The sequence below is a fragment of the Pelodiscus sinensis genome, unplaced genomic scaffold (genome assembly GCF_049634645.1).
Source record: "Pelodiscus sinensis isolate JC-2024 unplaced genomic scaffold, ASM4963464v1 ctg50, whole genome shotgun sequence".
Taxonomy (NCBI): Eukaryota; Metazoa; Chordata; order Testudines; family Trionychidae; genus Pelodiscus; species Pelodiscus sinensis.
Window position 1 is genome coordinate 972454 of NW_027465948.1, and position 22981 is coordinate 995434.

Consider the following 22981-nt stretch of genomic DNA (forward strand, 5'->3'; position numbering starts at 1 on the left):
TCTCAGTCTCACTGAAGGTAGGACACGAACTATTGGAGTTAATCTGCAAGAAAAGTGATTTAGGCTAGATGTGAAGAAAAAATGCAAACTGTAAGAATAATTAAACTGTGGATCAGGCTTCCAAGGAAGGTTGTGAAATTCCAGTCACTGGAAGATTTAAAAAACAAGTTGGAAAAACAGCTGTCAGGGATGGTCCAGGTTTACTTGGTTCTGCCTCAGTCCAGGGGGCTGGACTTGATGACCTCTCGAGTTCCCTTCCAGCCTGAGATTTCTATGAATGCAAAGTCCAGGGGGAGTGGATCACTCACAGAGCTCAGAGGTTACAGAGGAAGGCGTGACTCTCACAGGAAGTGTAGAGTAAGGGGTATTCTCTATGGTGACGGCTTTTAAACTTTCATATGATCCAACAGTGTCTTTGTCACTTTGTGGTGCCTTCAAAAAAAGAAAATAAAACAAAATCAAAAAGCCAATTTCCCTACCCAATGTTTGGCAACCAAAAGCTTATTTTAAATACAATACTTGAAAACCAAAGTGTTTTCAAAGAGAAATCTGAAAAAAATAACAAAGACTAGCTCATTTCATGTCTACATTGTTATTTCTGTTAGATGTTTGTTATAGTAAATATTAAATCTATCTATCTATCTATCTATCTATCTATCTATCTATCTATCTATCTATCTATCTATCTATCTATCTATCTTAGAGACTTTTCTTTCTGTCTGCACATCTGTTTGTTCAAGAATGCCTCCAAAATGCTAAGAGCTAAGTCCACCAAATTTGGTATTCAGCTTCCTCTTACCCTAATTTGATTGTGCCAGAAAATGGAATGTGCCTGGAATTCGATTGTTTTCATAACATGGAATGGGAGGGGGCTGAGTGGAGGGATGCGATACTCACAGTCTCCACTAGGGGCAGTGAGACAGCGATAATGCACAGCGACCACTGGGTCCAACTGCACCATCAAGGAAGTGGCGAGCTGGGGACAGGGCCACTTCCTTCCCATGCTGACCTATCTGCGTATAGACTGCCGCACTGTGCTAGATTAGCTGATTTTCGGCACAGCACGGAGGCCATTTATATTTTAATGAAGCGGGGATTATTTAAATCCCTGCTTCATTGACTATGTCACATAAATTAGTTTACATGGCTCCGTCGATGGAGCCATGTAGTCTAGACGTACCCTATGTGCTACCACAATAGAAATGTTACTGCACCGCAATACAGAGAGTCTGGGTGAAAGGCCCTGACTATTTCAATTAGTTGGGTTTCTCCTGTTAGTTTCCCCGGATTTTACTTACCCATCAGTGAGTGTAAGGCTCAGATCAGATCAATCAATGGACAGCTAGTCAGAGAACAGAGACTGGGGCTGACCTGTGTGAAGCGCTAGGAAGTTCCCCACCACTGGAAAGGTCCCCCTGGATATTTCACATCTACACAAGGCCTTCAGTGAGACATACTTTAGCTGCATTTCACATCTGGCAATGTTCCAGGGCTCCATTGTGTGTTTTATAGACAATGTGTAAGTCTTAAAATAGGGCATAAGAGATAATATGAAATGCCTGGAAATATTTCATCTTTGACCTCTGCAATGTTAGCCAGAAGAAGGCACCTTCCCACCCGCTAAGAAGGGACTTTGTAAAATCCATTGTTTCTGTTACCTCATGCCACTAGCTATAAGCCAAAAATTATGAAGGCCAGTGGGGAGCCAGACTTTCAGTAGAAACCTCCTGGCATTGGCCATTTCTGGAAAACTGGCTACTGGGGTAGGTGAAACTTTGGTCTGACCCACAATGTCCATTCTTATGTTCTTAATGTAAATCCCAGCTTTGGGGATTCTTGTAACCTTTATGCACCCCTGGATCCTCTGCTATTTGGCCTCCAGAGGTTCATGCATCACATACCCCAAAGTAATGCAATTGCTTCATGCAAAACTGCTTTCCAGAGAGCTAAATGCTCTCATCAGGTTCTCTTGCAGCCACACGGCTGCAATATCAGGCTGATGAAAACAAATGTGGTTTCACCAAGGCATGGTTGATGACAAATAGCTTTTGTTTGATATTTAAATTCCATATTTTTATATTACCCTATTTTGTAACTTCCCCACAAGCCAACAAGGCACAAGACAGGGACACAGACACTGCAAATTCCAAGGTGACCCTAACACTGTGGTCAGTGTTGCTGATTTAGCAGCAACTCACAAGATCATTTCTGTGTTTCTTAGAGCCCCAGCTCTTGGGGGATTCGGATTAGGTGAGCGTTTTGTTTCAAAAGTTACGTTTCTAGCCCTCTTGATTGTGACAAAATCTTGGAAAAGGCTCAAACACCAGAAGGCAAATCAAAGGATGGAAAAAACATATTTAAAAAAAACCCTCATGAATTCTTAAGGCAAAATTGGGATCTGGGGAGAAGGCCACTTTGAGTTGGCAGTGGAATCTCTGCATAGAGAGGACAGGACTTGAGATCTGAGCTGTCGATATATAGAGTCAGGGCATGGGAATACAGAGTTTGGGCATCTTCCCCAATTTTATTCATAGGAAACATTTTTTCTAAAAGGCAGACAGGCAGCACTTGCCCTAAGAACATCCCATCTCTCCAAGAGAGCTTCAGGGTGCTGTGTATTGTCCAGCTGTGGCACCAAAATGGTTCCCCACGTTCTGGCCTTAAGGCAGCCTGTGATTTGGGGAGGTTGTGTGATGTGACTGCGCACCGATGAGCCCTGCATTTCAGCAAGTGAAGCATCAGTGACATCTTGTCCCATTGCAGAGTGTGGCCATGTACGTCGGTGTCTGTTCTCTCTAGCGCTGTGGATGCTTTACTTTCAAACATGGAGATGTTACTTTTCTGCTGAGCCAACCTAAAACCAAAAAAAGCCCTTTTGACAACACGGCTGTTAGGGGTGTGAATGGGTGCAGAGCTGCTCTGGCCCTGCTGAGCCCACCGCACCATGGACTGGATGACGGCAGCCAAGATCCAGCAGCCATGTGGGGCCAGCAGCTGGCAGCCTCACAGAGCAGGGAGCAGCAGCTTACAGCCCAATGGGACCAGCAACCAGAGAGGGCAGCCAGGAGCCCTGTGGACAAGGGGACTATTCCAGCCAGGCTGGAGTAGCTCCCCGCCCACAGGACCCCACTTAATGGGTTAACCAGTTAAACATAAAATGTAATGTTAATTGATTACACAGGATTGTACATGCCTAACTGCTGTAGAAACAGCCCGAGCAGTTCTACTGCATGTCTAGGCCAGGAAACACCAATATCCCCACTTCCTACATAATCTCTCTCCATCTGATCCTTTTCTGCCCCTGATTAGGTCACTTTGGGGTTTGCCTTGACACCCGCCGGCTAGGCAAAAGAGCCCTTCTCCCTCTCTCCACGCCAGTCACCCCTGATGAGGTGGTGATGCCCAGTTCTCCCTGGGATGGGGCATTATTATGTAAAATAAGGACTCTTCTGTGCTACAGGCAATTCCGTTTTTTTCTGTCCTGTTTCATATTTTAATCATTGATGTGGTTAAGGCCAATATTTATAACCGTTCTGGGCCATTTTTAGTATCCTATTGTTATCAGGGAGAGTGGGTAAAGCCCAGCAAGTATGTCTTTGATCTATGGACAATCCCAGCACCTTGTTGAATTTGGTGGCCGTGAGAAGCACCTTCCATTCAAGCTAAATAAGGGAACCATGAAATGCCCTTGTATTCAGTTCCAGCTGAAGCAATGGGAAACTACCAACCAGGAACTAGACCGCAGGCATGTCTGGGAATGGCAGGGCCAGGCTATCCAAAGGGGTTCCTCAGGCTCTGGACAGAAACACAGGCGTGGGGAGGGATGTGCGACAGAAGCAGCAGATACACCTCAGACACAACTAGAAAGACAGAGTGAGAGGAGCACTTGGAGCAGGACTCTGAGCAAAAGCTTTTGGGAAGAGATTTGGAGCCAGAAACACATGAAGCTCTATGGTTCTATGACTAAGTATTTTGTTGTTGTTGTGTGGCTCTTGTTGTGTCCAAGGAAACACGACTGTTTCGTCTTTGTAAGCGAATCCACCAAGATCCCTCACACTCTTTCATCACTCTCAGCTTCTCATCCCTGTTGGAAGTGAGCCTCCTCCAACCTGACTGAATTTGCACTGATGTGACACTCCCATCTCTGTATCCCTGCCTTTCTTTCTCTTCAAGCATCTGAGGAAGTGAGCTGTACCTCACAAATGCTTCTGTCCTAATAATTTTGGTAGTTTTTAAAATGCCACTGGACCCCTTGTTGTTTTGACCTGAAGCCTGGAAACCCTGAATTAATCCACGTTCCAAGTCCACAGGTCCCTGATGATCTGGAACAGGGAAACCAATAGTTCTTTTTTCTCTCATGACTTTGTCCTTAATAAAAGCTGCGACTCACCGTGGCTCTTCCCGGCCAAACCACTAAGGCATCTGAGGAGAGAATAACAGGTACACAACATCACGTGGCTGTAAATGCCCTTAAAGGAAGGCACCTCCTGAAAAACCCACAGCCAGGGCAAGGCTCCCTGCTGCTGATCAGGGACACTCGAGGATACTTTACAGAAGGATTTAATTCAGCTTTTGAAGATGCCCAATGGAAACTGCCTGTCTGAGTTTTCAACAGAGCTATTTTGTCACGGGCAGAGTCGACTTTTGGCAGAAAAGGTCAATGTTTTATTCAAAAAATGAGCAGCCCAAAAATGAAATATTTTGGACAGTCCCCAAAAATATTCTGACCAATAATACCAACATGGTGTCTCATGAGACTTGTAGTTTAATGGCCTTGTGTTGATAGTCTGTCTGGACTTCAATAGGCTGTCTGGACTTCAATTCCCAGGATGCGCTGCAACCCAGAACAGCTTATACTGGCTACTGAGACCGAGTGGGATGCATCCTGGGAGAGCCAGAGAGCCCAGCTCAAAGAGAAGACCAGGAGCAGGAGGTAGCTGAATGACAGCTCCCATGAGGCCCTTTTGCACCCAATTCAAATCTAAATATTTTATTTTACTGTTGAAATATTTCAATTTTTGATATTCCATGGAAAAGTTGAAATTTCCCACAGGAATTTTTGAGAAAAATTAATATAGATAGATAGATAGATAGATTATATATAACGGTTTTACAGGAAAACTGCTGGGCTACGTCTACACTGGCCCCTTCTTCGGAAGGGGCATGCTAATTTTGAAAGTGGGAATAGGGAAATCCGCGGGGGATTTAAATATCCCCCGCGGGATTAAAATAAACATGTCCGCCGCTTTTTTTCCGGCTTGGGGAAAAGCCGGAAAAAAGCGTCTAGACTGGCCCGATCCTTTCAGGTAGGAAGAAGAGATCCTCTGGAAAAGGGCTTTATTCCGGAGGATCGGGCCAATCTAGACGCTTTTTTCCGGTTTTTCCCCAAGCCGGAAAAAAGCGGCGGACATGTTTATTTAAATCCTGCGGGGGATATTTAAATCCCCCGCGGATTTACCTATTCCCACTTTCAAAATTAGCATGCCCCTTCCGAAGAAGGGGCCAGTGTAGACGTAGCCCTGTTTTCCTACCAGGTTGAGCATTGAATAATTCGTTGAGTTAGTTTATAATACAGTGGAACAGAGCCCAGCCAGTTGTGTGTGACTTTGCTTCCTAAGGACAAAATTTCTCTCTGGGATGTGACACTAATTCCTCCGGGCTTCCAAAAACCGTAGACATTTTAGGGGGTATTGAACAAAGTATATTGCCAGCCTCTCACACTCTAAGATGACCATATACCCCACATGCGTATCTCAGCCTTCAACCTTGGGCCTCACAATTGAGCAAATGGATGGGCACCAATTCCTTGACAAGGCCCAGTCTGTTAGGACTTATAGCAGTACTGTCATATTCTAGTCCATTAGGACAGGGCACATGGACTGGACAGCCCCCAGGCAGCTCCAGCTCCCAGTGACAGGGATGGACACTTTCCATGGGAGCTTTCCCCGGGATGTGACCTTTCCAAGAGGGAGAAGTGGTAACACCCCGGGCAATGGAGGGTGGGGATCACAGGCAAAGGGTGGGACAAAGGAACCTCAGGGACTCAGATGCACAAAACATGGGACCCCTGAGGACTCTTTATCCTTATTCACTTTGATCACAGGCAGTTTGTTGTTGTAACTCTCAGCCATTCACACTGATTTGGGATCTGCCCATCCCCCACCAGTTACCAAATTTACCGCCAACCCCCATATTTCGCTGCCACGTGCTGGTGCCCCTGGTGACCCCAATGCTCTACAAAGGCTCTTACATTCATGCTCGTCTTCAGGAGCTCTGCAGGGGTCACGCTGGACTCGTTCCCTGTGGAGAGTAAGTGACACACATTGGTGAGAAGCTGTGAGAAGCTTTCTTCCCAAGGCTGGTTCTCCTGCCAGGACCGTACAGCTCCCTTTAGCTCATACGCAGTTTCTTTGCATATTTTTCACCCAAATGACACTGGATTTCTGGCGCAGGCCTGCTCACACTGTCAGGGCTGGAAAGCTGAACATTGATCCCTGAGGCCGAGCTGTACAGCCGAGAGTCAGGGAGAGGGTCCCAGGACCGAGGGGCTCTGTGTCAGAACCTGGCAGAACCTGGAAACTGCCTCTTGCCTCCCCATGCGCCCGGTTCTCTCTGTGCTCAGAGCTGGTCACCCCATGGACTCCCTGGCTGTTCCCCGCATCACGTCCATCTAGGCCGGGGCCTGTAGATTTCCTGGTCTCTCTCTTGGGGCATCATGCAATTGATTAATTGGCTTGGGCCCCGTGGCCCTCAGAGGAGCTGCGGCTGGCCTCCCAGGCGGCAAAGGGTCAAAGTGGGGGAGGGAGCAGGAGTCTGGGGGAGCCCTGAGTGGAGGACGTTGGCTGCAGAGCAATGGGGAGTGGCCCTTAGGCAAGGTCTGAGGGGGTCCCCGGCAGGTCTCTGTGATGGGAGGGTGGGGAGGGGCCCCTCTGAACCCTCTGACTGGGTGGGGCAGACAGCGAGCCAGTAGCAATTAGCAGCTCCCCTGGCACTGGGGGCAGCTGGGGCCCAATGAGCTGGTCTCCCAGGCTAGGTCGTTTGGTGCCATTTTGTGGCCGACCAAGTGTCACCAATGGTGGGGGGGGAGGGCAAATGGGGCAGCCGCTCTGGGGCCTGGTGATTTGGCCCCTGTTGCTGCAGTTGAGCCCCACACCCCTTAAATCACTGCTGAAGTGCTGGGTGGTGCGGGCCGGGCACGTCTCGCCCAGCGGCCTGGCAATTCTGTCTGCAGCCCGGCCGACCAGCCCCAAATCCTGAGCATAGAACAGTCACTTTCCTTCCTTCACACCCCTGGGGCAACTACGACCTGCGCCCGCTGCTGCCGGCGAATGGGACGGGAACATGTCTCTGGCAAACCCCTTCCTGAAAGCGTCTCCTTGTAACCCCCAGACCCCACTTCCACCGGAGACTTCCAGCTGCCCTGGGCTTTTTGAAAACTGCTCCAGAACAAAAACACACACCCCCCACCTCACCCTCCTCCTCTCCCCACACACACACAGCAGGAGAGCTGGAGACAGACAGACAGCCCTTCTGCGGGGCAGAGAGAAGGGACCCTGACTGGAAAGGAGATGGGAGAGGGAACAATCTCCTACCTGTGATCCCTTCGCAGAGACCCAGCTGGAAGCAGCGAGACAGTGATCAGAGACGGGGCCACATTTCCTCGTGGGCAGAGGGAGACAGAGATGAGTGATACAGCTCCAGCCCCTCATTGTACTGACACAGTGCTCCAGCCCCACGGCGTGGCCAAGCACTCTCCCGCACCAGCCCCACTGACTGGCCCTGGGAACAGCGTCCCCAAGTCTCACCGTGTTACTTCCACCCTCCCAGTGTTTCGTATTCTACACAAAGCCCCAGGTCTGAGAGTCGGGAAGTCAGTCAGAAACTCGGCTTTTATTTAAAAAGAGTAGACGTGTAACCTCAGCTGTGTCTACATTGGCAAGATTTCGTGCAAAAGCGGTCGCTATTGGGCAAAATCTTGTGGCCTATCTACACTGGCCGCGAGTTTTTGCGCAAGAACACTGACGTTGTAATGTACAAAATCAGTGCTTCTTGCGCAAATACTCTGATGCTCCAGCTCAGGGATAAGCTTTCTTGTGCAAGTATTCTTGCACAAGAGGCCAGTGTAGACAGCAACATTAATTTCTTGCGCAAGAAAGCTCGATGGCTAAAATGGCCCTCAGAGCTTTCTTGCGCGAGAGAATGTCTACATTGGCACGAATGCTTTTGCGCAAAACCACATTTCTTGCACAAAAGCACATGCCCGTGTAGATGCTCTTTTGCACAACTACTTCAATCTTGAGCTGGTCAGGGTGACTGGAGGCTGTGAGAGCTGGGGGCTGGGGCCCTGTGAGGAAAGGCTGCAGGGAAGAGCTGTGCGCAGAGTTGTTAGGGTCTGATGCAGGAAAGCCTTAGTGACCTGCGTGTTGATAGTTCATCCACCTGGCTGAGTCGTAGTTTGTGACCATCTATGGGGCAGAGACTCTCCCCTTCATTGCTGATCTGTGCAGCTCTGGATACAGGGGCGTCCTGACTCCAGACTGGGGCTCCCGGGCACGACAGTAACGTACCTAATAAATATTGTACAGCACCTAGCACAGTGGGGCTCTGACCCCTAATTGGGGCTCCAGGGTGCTACTGCAACACAAATTACTAATCACAAGGACAATCTCTTTCATCGTCTCTTTGATCTGTGCATCCACCCAGCCTCCCCAAACCAAATGATCATTTCACTGGGTCTATCTCATCTCTCTCCCCCCATCCCAGGCACACTGGGGACAGGGGATCTCAGGGGTGTCTCTGCCATGTCTGACTGTACATTTGCTAACACGGCTCGGCCTCACTCTCACACCCACCTTTCTTCCTCAGCAAACAAAGCGCCACAGCCAGCACCAGGACAGCAGGGACTGCAATTCCCAACAGGAGCTTTAGATCCAGCCCTAGGAAAGAACCTCGCTGTGAATGGCTCCTCCAAGCAGCCACCAGCCAGTTCCCACCGGCTGGACCTGGCTGAGTCCTGTGGTAAGTGACCCCTGACGTTTCCATGAGTAAACCTGGAAGCTCACCTCATGGTTACCTGCAGGTCAACATTATCTGCTGTTCTTTGGGAGTAAAAGTTCACTGAAGCTTTTCAACCAATTTTTCTTCCCAAAGTTTGTTTTTATCCAAACATAGATTACAGGAAAACAAAATTTTCCCCCGAGCAGTTCATGTGCTAGGACCTTCTTAGTCTTTCCTACAATAATTTGGATACGGAAGACACCGTTTTGCTTGGTTTAAAACTGACAGGTTTGTTCCATTTTAGATTTCCAAATGCAGAAGCGGAAGACAAACGTCCCTTGGAAAGGAAACAAAGCAAATCCCTCTGTGTTTCCAGCTGACATTTTAGGTCATGTTCTGAACAAGGAAACTGCCAAGTCAAAGTAAGACCAAAGGAAAACGTTTGTTCAGTTTCATGTTTTTTTTCTCCATCAAAACACTGACATTATCCATGGCACGTTTTGTTCATAATTTTTTCTAGAAATAAATCTGGTTCTATCATCCCGCCAGGGCAAGTTCCTCAAGCAGGAAACATTCCTATGGGAACTGCCCTGCTTCCAGGAAGCATCACGATTCAGCACAGCACAAATAACTTTCCACAGGTGCTTAAAATGAAGCACATACCTAGGGCTATGTCTAGACTGCAGGCTTCTTTCGAAAGAGGCTCTTTCGAAAGCATCTTTCGAAAGAGCCTCTTTCGAAAGATCGCGTCTAGACTGCAGGCGGATCTTTCGAAAGAGCAATCCGCTTTTTCGAAAGAGAGCACCCAGCGAGTCTGGATGCTCTCTTTCGAGGAAGCCCTATTTACATTGAAGAACGCCATCTTTCGAAAGAGGAACTTTCGAAAGAAGGCGGCATTCTTCCTCGTGAAACGAGGTTTACCGCCATCGAAAGAAAAGCCGCGTTCAAAATAATTTCGAAAGAACGCGGCTTGAGTCTGGACGCAGGGGAAGTTTTTTCGGGAAAAGGCTACTTTTCCCGAAAAAACCCTTGAGTCTGGACACAGCCTAAGTGCTGTCCTGGATAGGGCTGGACTTGAGCTCATACTTGAGAGCTTCCTGGGCATCCAGCAGACACATGTGTGGGGCTGATCTACCTGAAAGCCACCTACTGGGTGTGGGTCCCTGTCCCATATAGTGGCACTTAGACACTTACAGAGATACCATGAGTCTGCTCCACAACTGACTTTTAGCTCAAGCTGTAGAGCTGGGGTGGGGAACCTCAGACCCGGGGGCCGCATCCAGCTACTGGTTTGATTGAATCTGGCCCCAAGGCTCAGGCTCCACACTGACCCACCCCACAGCCCCTACTAGGAGCACACAAAATCTACTAGGCTGCTCCTCCCCCCAGACTCTGGAGTATGAAGAGTAAATGGGCAGTGTCTGTCTCCTCATTTGGGGGCCAGGAACTTTTGTCTGGGTGTCTGGCTGGTGAGTCTTGCCCACATGCTCCGGGTTCAGCTGATCTCCATATTTGGGGTCAGGAAGGAATTTTCCTCCAGGGTAGATTGGCAGAGGCCCTGGAGGTTTTTTGCCCTCCTCTGTAGCATGGGGCATGGATCACTTGCTGGAGGATTCTCTTCATTTTGGGGTCTTTGAACCATCGTTTCAAGGACTTCAATATCTGAGATATAGGTGAGAGGATTATTCTAGCAGTGGGTGGGTGAGAGTCTGTGGCCTGCACTGTGCAGGGGTCAGACTAGATGATCAAAATGGTCCCTTCTGATCTTAAATTCTATGAATCTATGAGGAATGTTTTTTTTTTTTTTGCTTGCCACTTGTGTGTGGCCCCCAACTGATTTTCCTGCGGGTCAGTGGCTGCAACCCAAAAAAGGTTCCCCCACCCTGCTGTAGAGTCTCATGCACTAAGCTCCAGCGCTCTCAGGTTTGGTTCCACCTGTCGGCGCTACATACCCAGCGGAGCAGTTTTCTGTGGAAAACGCTGTTTCTTCAAAATAAAAACTTTTCAACGAGGTCACTTCAGTGTTGCTAAATTTCTGTTCCATGGAAAAATCTGAATGTTTGACTATTTCCCCTGATTCAGGATGAAAATACAATCGAGGAAGGTCAGAATTTGTTTGCTGATGTGGACACTTTGCAGGGAGTTGGGGCAAACAGCCAGGTTTGGGCTCTGATCAGTTCAGTTCCTGGGGCTCGGTTGCTCCCTGGGAACCAGACACTGGTGCTGGGCTGAGGTTCCTGGCAGAGGGGTTTGCCCACACGCCGGGTGTGACACTCTGGGCCAGGCATGGAGCACAGAGCATAACTAGCTAATGACACGGAGACAGAACCTGGGAGCCCAGGTGGGATGATGCGTCTGGTGCCTCCTGCCAGAGCAACCCCCCACCCAGTGAATGCAGAGAGGGGCAATAACTCACTGGCTGCTGGGTTAGCAGAGGGGGCAGGGAACTCCAGAGGAAACTTGCCCATCCCATGAATTTAGATTCCCCCTCTAGAAGAGCCATTTTCCTTCCCTGTGAAGATGTTGCCTGGCTCAGCCATGCTGGATAAAGTCTAGGAAAGGGGCAGGGAGAATGTTCTGTGTTGGAAGATCCCGTCACCCTGTTACATGTGGCGTATTTCCTACATCCATCGTCATGGTGATCACACTAAGACTCGGGCTGCCCAGGCCAGGACCTACTTTGCCCTAAATAAAGACCCCACAACACAGAAACACTTCAGAAGCATTTACCTGGGGGGAATGAACCAACGTCACTGCCTCTGCTGGAGCCATCACCTGGGCAATAAACACACAAGAGCCATTGTCATGGCAATTACACTCAGACTGGGGGGTTATCAGCTGAGGACCCACCTTTCCCTACATAAGGACCCAGAAGGAAAAATGCTCCAGAAGCATTTACCAGAGGTGGGAGGGGGAGAGAAGATCTCCCAGCATCCCCACCGCTGGGTCCATCCCCTCTAGGCAATAAACACAGCAGAGATCAGAGCAGGCCCAGTCCAGGCCTCTACGCTGCTCTAGCACAGCTAGCCACTGGCAGCCACTGGCTGGGGGTAGGGCTGCTGGGCTCAGGGTGAGTCACAAATTGGATCTGAGTCAGCAATGGGAGTGTGTGTAAGACAGGGGAGGTGTCAGCTGACAGCCCAGTGCAGCATCAGAAGCAGCCCATGGTGTGGGGGCCGCTCCAAGCCAGCCATGGAGAGAAAGGGGAGGGAGGTGCTGCAGCCCGGCCTTCTTTAACTGGTTAAACTTAATGTTTCAGCAGTTAACTAATTAAACAGGATTTTACATCCTTAGCAGGTTTAGTCTTGAGAGAAGAAGCCGGGGAACATGGTAACAGTCTCTAAAGCTGCTCAGGGCTGTTACACAGGGGCCGGGATCAGTGGTTCTAAGGGCCCACGGAGGGCAGGGCTAGAGGCGATGGGGCTAATCTGCAGCAAGGGAGGGTTCGGTTCAGTAGCAGGGAGGAGAAGCTCTGGAACCGGCCTCCAGGGCAGGGTCTGGAGTCCCTGTTGTCAGAGCTTAGTAACAGGCTGCACAAGCCCCGTGTCAGGGCTGGTCTAGGTTCACTCTGTCCTGCAGGCCTTGGCGGCATCTCAAGGTCCCTTCCAGCCTGACATTTCTATGATGATCCCGTCACCCTGGTGCCAGGGCTGGGCCAGCCGAGCTGAGCTGTGTGAAACATGGGACGGGGTGAAACACACAGCAGGGGTGAGGGTGAAATACGGGACAGGGTGAAACACACAGGAAGGGGTGAGGGTGAAACACGGGATGGGGTGAAACACACAGGAAGGGGGGGGGTTGCCTGGGACACACTTTGCACAAAGACGTTTTATGAGATATTTTGTTTCAGATTTTGGAAATTGATGATGTCAGTTTGGATGGGGAGGGGGGTGTCATTTAATTGCTGTTCTCACACTGTCATTAACCCCATTCCCAGGATGCTGAGTTTCTGCTGGGCAGGGCTACAATAGGATATGTCACCCACAGACACGCACGGACGCACAGCTCACACCTTACCAATTACACTGATGTGTTGTGTGTGGCTGAGCTGGGATCTCGTCACCTGATTGTCGCTGTCCTTGATCTCGTACCCGCAGGAGAAATTCCCAGAACTGCCCCCGGACACCACATGCTCATAGTCGTAGGTGGCCTTCTCCTTTGAGCCCGTCTGGACTGAAACCTCCTCCCCGTCCTTGCAGAAGACGATGCGGGTGGCCAGGTGCCAGGAGGACATGAAGCACCTGACCTGCACGGAGTCCCCTGGCTGGGCCAATGTCTGGTTCAGGTAGAGGGTGGGGGCAGGGAGAGCACCTGGGGAGGGGAAGGGGTCAGAGCTGTCAGTGGGGTGTTGCTGGTGCCTGGTGCTGTCAGTGGGGTCTGGGCCGTGTCTCAGATGGAGGCTCTGACCCGACCGGAGGCTTTACCCCAGGGGCTAATGGGCTGTGTACAGGCCTCAGGGCTTGGTCGGGCTGGGTGCCAATGCCTGGTGCTGTGCACTGTGCTAGAGCAGGCCCTGCTGAGGTCACTGACAGATGCAGCTGGGGCAGGACGGCTGGGAGTGAGGCCAAGGGCTGGGAGCTGGTGCTGAGGGAAGGTAAATCCTTGGGTCAGAGCTGGGAGGCAGCAGGGCAGGGAGAGGTCAGTTGGGAGGCATCTGCACCCTGCTCTGGCCCTCACCCAGGCCTGCCCCTATTCCCAACCCATTGCTGTTGGCACCGCATTCAGCAGCGAGCAGCCAAAGGGGTGGTGGCTGGAGTGCCCGGTGGGGGAGAGGTAAAGGCCCTGGGTGCATTGAGGACAGACAGACTGGACTCACCGGGAGCTGAGCAGATCTCCTGGCTGCTGCGGCTCAGCGCTGGGAACAGAAAGGGGACGTGGGGTCAGTGCCAGTCTGGAATCTCCCCTGCGGCGAGATACCAGGGACAGCTTCTGGGGCCTCTGTTCCCCACACTGATTACAGGCTCCATTTTCTGCCCTGCCTGTCCCACCAGGGACACCCCTGCCTGTTCCATGAGGCTGTGCCAGGCACCGTGCAGAGCCCTGACCCCCAGGTTCCCTCCTGAAAAGAGCTGAAGTGACTTGGGCCCAGCCCTATAATGAGTCTGACCCCAAGACCCAGAACCCCTGAATTCTGGGTGAGCTCATAACTGGAGCCCAGCCTCGAACCCATCTCAGTGTCTCTGGCCTGTCAGTAACAGGGAACTCTGGAGCCAGACGATGATAACCCCCTGTGGTGAATAGGAGGAGTTCTGGCCAGTATTTGGTGACTAAAGGGTGAAAGCTATGGGGGTGTTAGCAGGGAGCCAGAAGAGCCAACAACAGAGGGTGTTGAAATTTGAATTGAATAGATCTACCTGCCTGCTGTTCTCTTTGTGTGAGTTTAAGGCTACACTACACCCTAAACTAGAAATAAGAAATGCATTTCTTATTTCAATGTTATTTTGAAATAGCTTATTTTGAAATTTGGCGCACCTACATGGTGCCAAATTTTTTTAAATGAAGTGCTATTTTGAGCCATCCCTGATCCCTCGTGCAATGAGGTTTACCAAGATGGCAAAATAGCGCGCCCGTTATTTAAAAAAATATTTTGAAATGACTGGCAGCTTGTGTAGACACAGGGTAGCTGTTTTGGGCTCTCTCCAGTATCCCAAAATAGCCTTGCAGTGTAGACATACCCTAAGGTAGGAGCTGGGGGAAGCAAGATGAATTGAACCTACAAAGAGTACTGGGCATGGAAATGGACTGGGCTTCGAAGTATGGATCACCACAGATCATGAGTAGATTGAAAAATGTATATTCAGTTGCGATTAGGTTATTTTTCTTTGTTTTGTTGTTTGGTTAAACTCTGTGCTAAGCCCATGTGCCTCCCTCCTCCCCCTCCCCCTGACACACACACACACACACACACACACACACACACACACACACACACACGCTATATCTAAGCTGCACCCAGAGATATTATTTTTCTCTATGTTATATTTTGTTTTTCTCAATTGCTCTGTAACATCTAGCAATCAAGTAGTCTTTATTAGTATATCTGGGTATGTCTACACTACAACGCTAGTTCGAACTAACTTAGTTCGAATTAGTTAATTCGAACTAAGCTAATTCGAACTAACGCGTCTAGAACTAAAAACTAGTTCGAATTAGCGTTTTGCTAATTCGAACTAGCAAGTCCACATTGAGTGGACTCTGAACAGGGCTTAAGGATGGCCGGAAGCAGTGCCAGCAGGGCATCAGAAGAGGACTTAGAGCGTGGAGATGCTGTCTCAGGCTAGCCGAGGGCTGCGCTTAAAGGGTCCCGACCCCCACCCCGGACAGACAGTTCTAAGGGGTTCCCTGCTTGAAAACCAGTCCTGGCTTGGATTGCCCGGAGTACCCACACTGGGCACATCACACCACTCGGCCATCAGCCCGGCTGCACTTGCCGCAGGCTGCCATCTGGGGAGAGGGGGCAATCGGGGGGCTGCAGGAGAGCTTCCACCCCCAGAAGCCCGCAGAGCCAGCCCAGTCCTCCCCATCGGGGGCTCGTACCCCATTCCTCACTCACCTCCTTCCACTTACCCTTCCCTAGCCCCCCTTCCTGATGTACAAAATAAAGATAACGTTTCTTCCAACATTGACTCTGTCTTTATTGAACAAAACTGGGGGAGACTGGGAAAAGGAGGTGGGAGAGGGGAAGAGAAAGGCTGGGAGAGGGGAGGGCAACTAACATGATCAGGGGTTGGGAACAGGTCCCAGATGAAGAGAGGCTACAGAGACTGGGACTGTTCAGCTTAGACAAGAGGAGACGGAGGGGGGACAGGCTAGAGGTCTCTAAAAGCAGGGGTTGGGTGGAGAGGGTGCATTCAGAAAAGTTCTTCATGAGTTCCCATAAAGAAGGACTAGAGGACACCAAAGGAAAGGAATGGGTAGCAGGCTTGAAACTAGTAAAAGAAAGTTGTTGTTGTTGTTGTTGCCAAAGCAAAGAGTTAACCTGTGGAACTCCTTGCTGCAGGAGGCTGTGAAGGCTACAACTAGAACAGAGTTTAAAGGGAAGGGAGATCAAGTCATGGAGGTTGGGTCCATGGAGTAGTCTTAGCCAGGGGGTAGGAGTGGTGTCCCTGCCCAAAGTTTGTGGAAGGCTGGAGAGGGATGGCACGAGACAAATGGCTTGGTCACTGGCTTCGGTCCATCCCCTCCAGGGTCCCTAGTGTTGGCCGCTGTCGGCAGACATGCTACTGGGCTAGATGGACCTTTGGTCTGACCCAGGACGGCCATTGTAAGCTCAGGGCTCAGGGTTGGGTGTCTCAGTGGACCCCCTTGATTTTCATGCACACCTGCTCCTGGGTGGCCAGGCTGGCAGCTCTCCTGCCCTAGACGGCCACGTTCCGGTGCCTAGTGCGGAGATCGTGGACGAGGTCCACGATGTCCGCACTAGCCCAGGAAGGTGCCCGCCTCTTGCGGTCCTGGGCAAGCTCCCGGGAGCCGCCAGCCTGGTCCCGGGAAGAGGGGGTGGGCTGGGGGGCATCGGGTGGGTGGGGTCCGGGGCCGGGAGGGGGGCATAGAGTTTCCCTGGTGTTGGCTAGAGTGGCCACCAGGGAAACCTGGGGAGAGCTAGCCTCCCACTAGTTCGAATTAAGGGGCTACACACCCCTTAATTAGAACTAGTAAGTTCGAACTAGGCTTAATCCTCGTAAAATGAGGTTTTCCTAGTTCGAACTAAGCGCTCCGCTAGTTCGATTCAAATTCGAACTAGCGGATCGCTAGTGTAGCGGCTATGAATGTTAGTTCGAACTAACGTCCGTTAGTTCAAACTAACATTGTAGTGTAGACATACCCTCTTTTAGTTTTGTTAATAAAAACAACTTTTTTAAGGCGACGCTATGATTCTTGTATCCTAGAAAGCAGCAGGAGGTCTGTGTACGCAAGCCTAGACTGAGAGGTCATCTAGCAGAGATTACAATTTGTTTTCTGTTTTTCTTTTCCAAGCTCTCTTGGCGGAAAAGAGTTTGGGGATACCCCCTTGGAAGAACTCAAAGCCTAAGAAGAAAGGTGGGTTTTTTTATTCACTTGGCAGAGGCAGCTACCTCCCAAGGTGAAGGGATCTGTGACCTCAAGGAAGTTGGTTTTTATTTTTAAGCAGAATGCTGTTAAGGCAAGGTCTTTAAGGTCTCTGGCAGGTCTGTACCTTCTGCACTCTGAATGCCAGAGTGGGGAACAGAGTTGACCACCCTCCCCCTCCAATGGCAACAGCCTCCCTGCTCTCTGCCTCCAGGCTGCGCTGACACCCCAGAAGCATCTGAGCCCAGCCCGGCCTGACCCCATGGGCCTGGCGTGGGGAGCTGGGCCCAGTGACACCCCAGGGGTGGGATCCAGCTGAGTGCCAGGTCCCAGCTCCACAGGGAACGCCGCCGCCCTGCAGCCTGGGGCCTGGGTGGGGAAGCAGGGACCCGGGGAAGGATTTAGGCCCCGGGGACAGTAACTGGCCATGAGCTCCCAGGGCACCGCGGGGCAGCTGGGACGATGGACCCCTGGGCTGTGTAACGAGGGGGCAGGGAGCAGGCACCCGGGGGGGGGGGGATTTCCCCAGCCTGAGGCCTTGGGGAGGCCGATCCTGGATCATGCGCCCGGCTCGGGCCCCATTTCAAAGGCTGCTGGCAAAGTGCAGCGGGGGCAGGGCAGGACCCTCTGCTGCTAGAGGGGATTTGCCGACTCCCTGGGCTTCCTTGGCTCCATTTTCTCCCACCCCCTGCGAGTTAGCCCAGGCTCTCACACACTCACCGAGCAGCAAGAGGAACAGAGACAGGAGCATCGGGGCTGCGGCAGGAACCGAGAGGGTGGAAATGGCCAAACGACGTCGGCTTCTGACGAGACCAGGAAGGGACAATCTGCAGTCGCTGTCTGCTCCGACCTGCCCCCCACTGCCCCTCTGGGCTCACAGCAGAAAGCCCCCCTCCCCGTGCAGAGTCTCTGCCAGCCCCTCAGGGCTGGGCTGGGAACCCAGATGCTGTCGCTGCTCTGATCCTCGTCAGGGCGTACGGTGAGGGAGCAGAGATGCCGCGGCCCTTCTGCTCTGCCCCATCCTCTCCTCGTGTCTGATCGTCACTGTTCTTCATTTCCTGTCCTCTACATACCCCACCACCACCCACATCTTTATTTAGCGCTGGAAGCCTGAGAATCAAACACGTGTAGTTACAGGACTCAGCGAAAGCTACCATGTTAGATGTAGTCCTGGCCTCGCTGGAAGGTTTAACATGAACTACACTGAACTCATACATAGAGCTCAATGTGCTGTATCAGGGAAACAGGTGGGGAAACTGAGGCACGGGAAGGTGGGAATGGGAGTGTCCTGAAGTCACCCAGCAGGACAGAGCCAAGAATAGAAGTCAAGTCTTTGTCTATACATTCAGCATTAAAACACTGAGCGCACCGGGTGATTTTTTACACCTCTAAGCAATGTTCCCTCTAATTATTTTCATTTGTGTGCGCCATAAATATTGTTATGTGCACTGAGGTATGTGTGGATATGCATCACCAGTGGCAACACCTATTCCCGGCTATGGGCACTGTGCTCCTCAGCTGGGCTGCATGTAAATGAAGGGTAGCGGTGGTCGGAGACTCTCTTCTAAGGGGGACGGAGGTGCCCATCTGTCGCCCTGACATTTCATCCCAGGAGGTATGCTGTCTGCCGGGGGCCGTATCCAAGATTTTACGGAGGCATTGTCGAGGATTATCCGGCCCTCTGACTACTACCCCATGCTACTCATCCATGTGGGCACAAATGATACTGAGAGGTGTGACACTGAGCGGATCAAGAGTAACTACAGGACACTGGGGGTATGTCTAGACTACAGGCTTTTGTCGACAGAAGTTTTGCCAACAGATACTGTGGACAAAGCTTCTGTCAACAAAGAGCATCCAGACTACTTACAGTTCTGTTGACAAAGCAGGCTGCAATAACGCCTTTTATTGACAGAACTCTGTTGACAAAAGGTGTTATTCCCTGTAGAATGAGACCACCTTGGCTTAACCACGAGATCTTGCATGATCTAAAAATAAAAAAGGAGTCATATAAAAATGGAAAGTAGGACAAATTACAAACGATGAATATAGGAAAACAACACAGGAATGCAAGGGCAAGATTAGAAAGGCAAAGGCACAAAATGAGCTCAAACTAGCTATAGGAATAAAGGGAAACAAGATGACTTTTTATGAATACATTAGGATGAAGAGGAAGCCTAAGGACAGGGTAGGCCCACTGGTCAGTGAGGAGAAACATAACAGGAATGGCAGAGATGCTTAATGACTGCTTTCTTTCGGTCTTCACTGAGAAGTCTGAAGGAATGCCTAACATAGTGAATGCTAGTGGGAAGGTATTTAGAAGATAAAATAAAAAAAGAACAAGTTAAAAATCACCTAGAAAAGTTAGTTGACTGCAAGTCACCAGGGCCTGATGAAATGCATCCTAGAATACTCAAGGAGCTGATAGAGCTGAGCCTCTAGCTATCATCTTTGGAAAATCATGGGAGACAGGAGAGATTCCAGAAGACTGGAAACGGGCAAATCTAGTGTCCATTTATAAAAAGGGAAATAAGAACAACCCAGGAAACTACAGACCAGTTAGCTTAACTTCTGTGCCATGGAAGATAGTGGAGCAAGTAATTAAGGAAATCATCTGTAGACACTTGGAAGGTGGCAAGGTGATAGGGAACAGCCAGCATGGATTTGTAAAGAACAAATCATGTCAAATCAATCTGATAGCTTTCTTTGATAGGAGGCAGAGGCAGGCCGGGAATGGGCCGGGACTGAGCCGCGTTCTCCTTTCCCCGGGGAGGGGTGACCCTGGGCCTTTCAGGGGGGCTCTTGTGTGACTGCACCTGGGCCCCAGACTGGGGAGTGGCCGTTAGTGGATCCCCTTGTTCCATCCTCCGGAGTGACCCTTCAGTCGGGGCCATTGCTCAGGGTTGTCTCCTCACAAGACCGGCCCTGCCCCCGCCCCCGCCCCCACCCCCACGCCCGCCCCCGCCCCAGGAGCTGTCTCTGTCCGTCCACTTAGCTTAAAACCACCTCGGCAGCCGTTTGCATGGGACGTGCAGCCCCAGGATGCTCAGGGACCATCCCCTCCCTCTTCTCTCCCCTCAGAACTCAGCCGACTGGGCGAGGATGGGTCACCACGTGGCCCAGCTGGGCCTTTTCATTTTGGACCCTTCCGAGGACGTCAGCCAGCTGGCCCGGGAGGGGGTGCACTGCCTCTGCTAACTCCTCCTGCATCACAGGGGTAAGGAACCCAGCTGGGACCTGGGCCCCAGGGACACCCTGAGGGTGCCGGCGGCGGGGGGAGGGGACCCAGCCCTTTTCCCCAGACTGGCCCAAGGGGGGATGCGTCCCTCTGTGTTCCCGTCCTTCTGCCTCCTTTGCCCCTCCATTTGCCCAGGGATGCCTGCAGGGACCCGTGCGAGGGGAAGGGCTCAGACCTGCCAGCAGAATGACCCTGTTTTGTCTCTTGCAGGCCTCAACATCCACGAGACAGAGGACCTGTGGTGCAGGCACTGGTATAAGGAGAGGTGGGTCCTGGCTCACAGCAACACAGTCAGGGTGGGAGAGGTAAGGACGCGCTGCCAGGGCAGGGCAGGGCTCAGGGGTGGGCTGCCCCTTTGTGACGCTGTCCCGGCATTTCAAGGGGGCGGCTCTTCCTAGGGGCAGTGACGCACGGAGCCCTGGATCTCCCGTAGAGGGGGAGCCAGGGCGGGGGGGGAGGTAACACTTTCTGATGTTGGCCAGTGGTCTAGGGCTGCTCTGTTCTGTGAAGGGGGGTGAGGTCTGGGAGGATCTTGGGGGCAGGAGGAAGGTGTGACCTGGGGCAGGGCTTGGGGTGCAGGGTCAGGAGAGCATCCAGGTGCAGGGTCTGGAAGGGAGATTGGGGAAGGAGGAAGCTGTTTTAGCCTCAGGAGTTGGGGCTGGGCTCTGGGCCATTAACTGAAGCCTCGTGTCCTCTTGATTTCAGGTCTTTGGGCAGCTCTTCTCCCAGGAGCAGGAAAACTCCTTTTTGGAGACGGCTCTGCTCGCTGCCCGCTCCCCTCTGCAGCGCCCTAGCAAGGCCGGGCTGGTCCTGGCCCACGCCCTGCAGGGGCAGGCCCAGCACGTCCTCGGCTACATGGTGAGCAGCCAGAGCGGATGCAGGAGAGTGGGGAGGGTCAGGGTCTCCTTCCCATCCCCTCAGGGAGTCCACCCCGCCCCTTTCCTCAGGCTGACAGAATCCCTCCTGCCCCTGCGAGCGTCCTTGGGGTTGGGGGAGGCTCTGCACACACAAGCCGTGTCCTGGGAGATGGGAGGGGGGAGAGGTGTCAAGAGCCCTGGGAGGGGGGTCAGGAGCTCACCCTACGGGCTGCTGGCCTGACAGGGGGGTGAGCAGGGAGCAGAACAAGTCTCAGCACTGGGGGCAGGAGGGTGGAAATGCTGGGGGGGGGGCCCAGTACCCCTGACTTCCTGGGGATGGATCTTTGTCTGACAGATTCTGCTTCCCTTGCAGCAGGAAGACAGCCAGTGAGCGCACCAGGAGCTGAGGAGGCAGCAGCTGCGTCCCCACTTCCAACCCTGCAAATTGTATATAATTGTATTTTAATTATGATTAAACAACATTTGAAAGAACTTTTGGAGCAGGCTTGGTCAATCATTGTTAACCCTTCAGTCTCTCCATACGCACCCAACAGTGGACAGCAGTTTTATATTCTGGAATGCAACATTAAAACATTAGACGGAAAGTCACTTTAAAAAGGAAAATCGAGAGGTTCCCTTTCAATCTGATGGCAACAACTCATTTACCTTTTTTTTTTCATTACCCAGGTTTTTGTGAAAATTGACAAGTTTCTTTGAGGTGTTTCAATTTTGATGAAACTGCATTTTCCAGTGGAAAAGCATTGCGCTGGAAAAATTCCAGCCAGCTCTAGGAAATAGGTAATAAACCAACCAATGGCTCTCAGGAATATGTAGCATAGCTCAAGAGTGTACTAGAACGAATAAAACGGCCTTGTCATGCACTGCAAGAGGCTTTTTGTGTTCAGTTATTTCCTTTTTTTAAAAGCCCTTCACCCCAGACAGTTGCAGCTTCCATCCGTGCAGGACTCTGCTGGAGAACACACAGCACGCTGGCTGTCCAAGTTTATCGTCCACATGATGCCCCCTCTGGGAAAGGTGAGAAGGTTGCTCTATGGTTGTTTGGTCCTCTGGTCTCAGCTCCTCACTGGTTCCCCTGCACAGACATCCCTCTCTGAAGAGCTACACAGCACTTGAGTTGCAACCTTTTCTGTCACTTCACATAGCACCATGATCTGATCTATGTTGATTTTCGTCTGGCTTTTGGCATTGTCCCTCATGGCATTCACACCGGAAGACTGGGGAAATGTGGTCTAGATGAAATTAGTATAAAGTGAGTGAACAACGGCTTCTACATTTTGTAGATTACTCCAAACTGGGATGGGTTGCAAACACATTGTAGAATGGGATTACAATTCAAACAGATCTTGAGTAACTGGAGAATTGGTCTGGTATCCCGGATTCTGACTGCACCTTTATACAGCCACAGCCTCCTGCCCCGGCACCAACACTGACAGCGGATGGTGATGGCTTCCCCCATGGCAACCACCCCGCCGGGGCTGATGGAGATGGAGGGTCCGGGCGCAGGGAGCTCTGCATTTACATACAGACAGGAGTGAGCTGGGGAGGCACAAACTCCTCCCCGTGTGTTAGCACCCCCCCCCCCCCGCCAGGGACAGCGCCGGGGCTCACAGACACCTCTCTGCACCCACAGGGGCCCTGCGGGCTGGGGACTGATCTCTGCCCCCCTTAGAACAATCTGGAGTCACCCCCGACTGCCCTGGGAGTAGGGCCTGGTTCAGATCTAAGGCCCCCAGTGTCGATCCGCAGTCACCCCCCAACTGCCCTGAGGACCCGTCCGGATTCTGATCTAAGCCCCCCAGTGTCAAAACAAGGAGGTGGAACT

At 51.5% G+C, this 22981-nt stretch overlaps 1 long non-coding RNA gene across 1 annotated transcript; it reads left to right on the plus strand.

The window, feature by feature from the left end:
• The first annotated feature begins 20318 nt into the window (after positions 1-20318).
• Positions 20319-21630, plus strand: LOC142825314 (uncharacterized). Its single transcript, XR_012899749.1, has 3 exons — positions 20319-20586; positions 20987-21139; positions 21512-21630. It is a non-coding gene; the product is annotated as an uncharacterized LOC142825314 (long non-coding RNA).
• The last annotated feature ends 1351 nt before the right edge of the window (positions 21631-22981 follow it).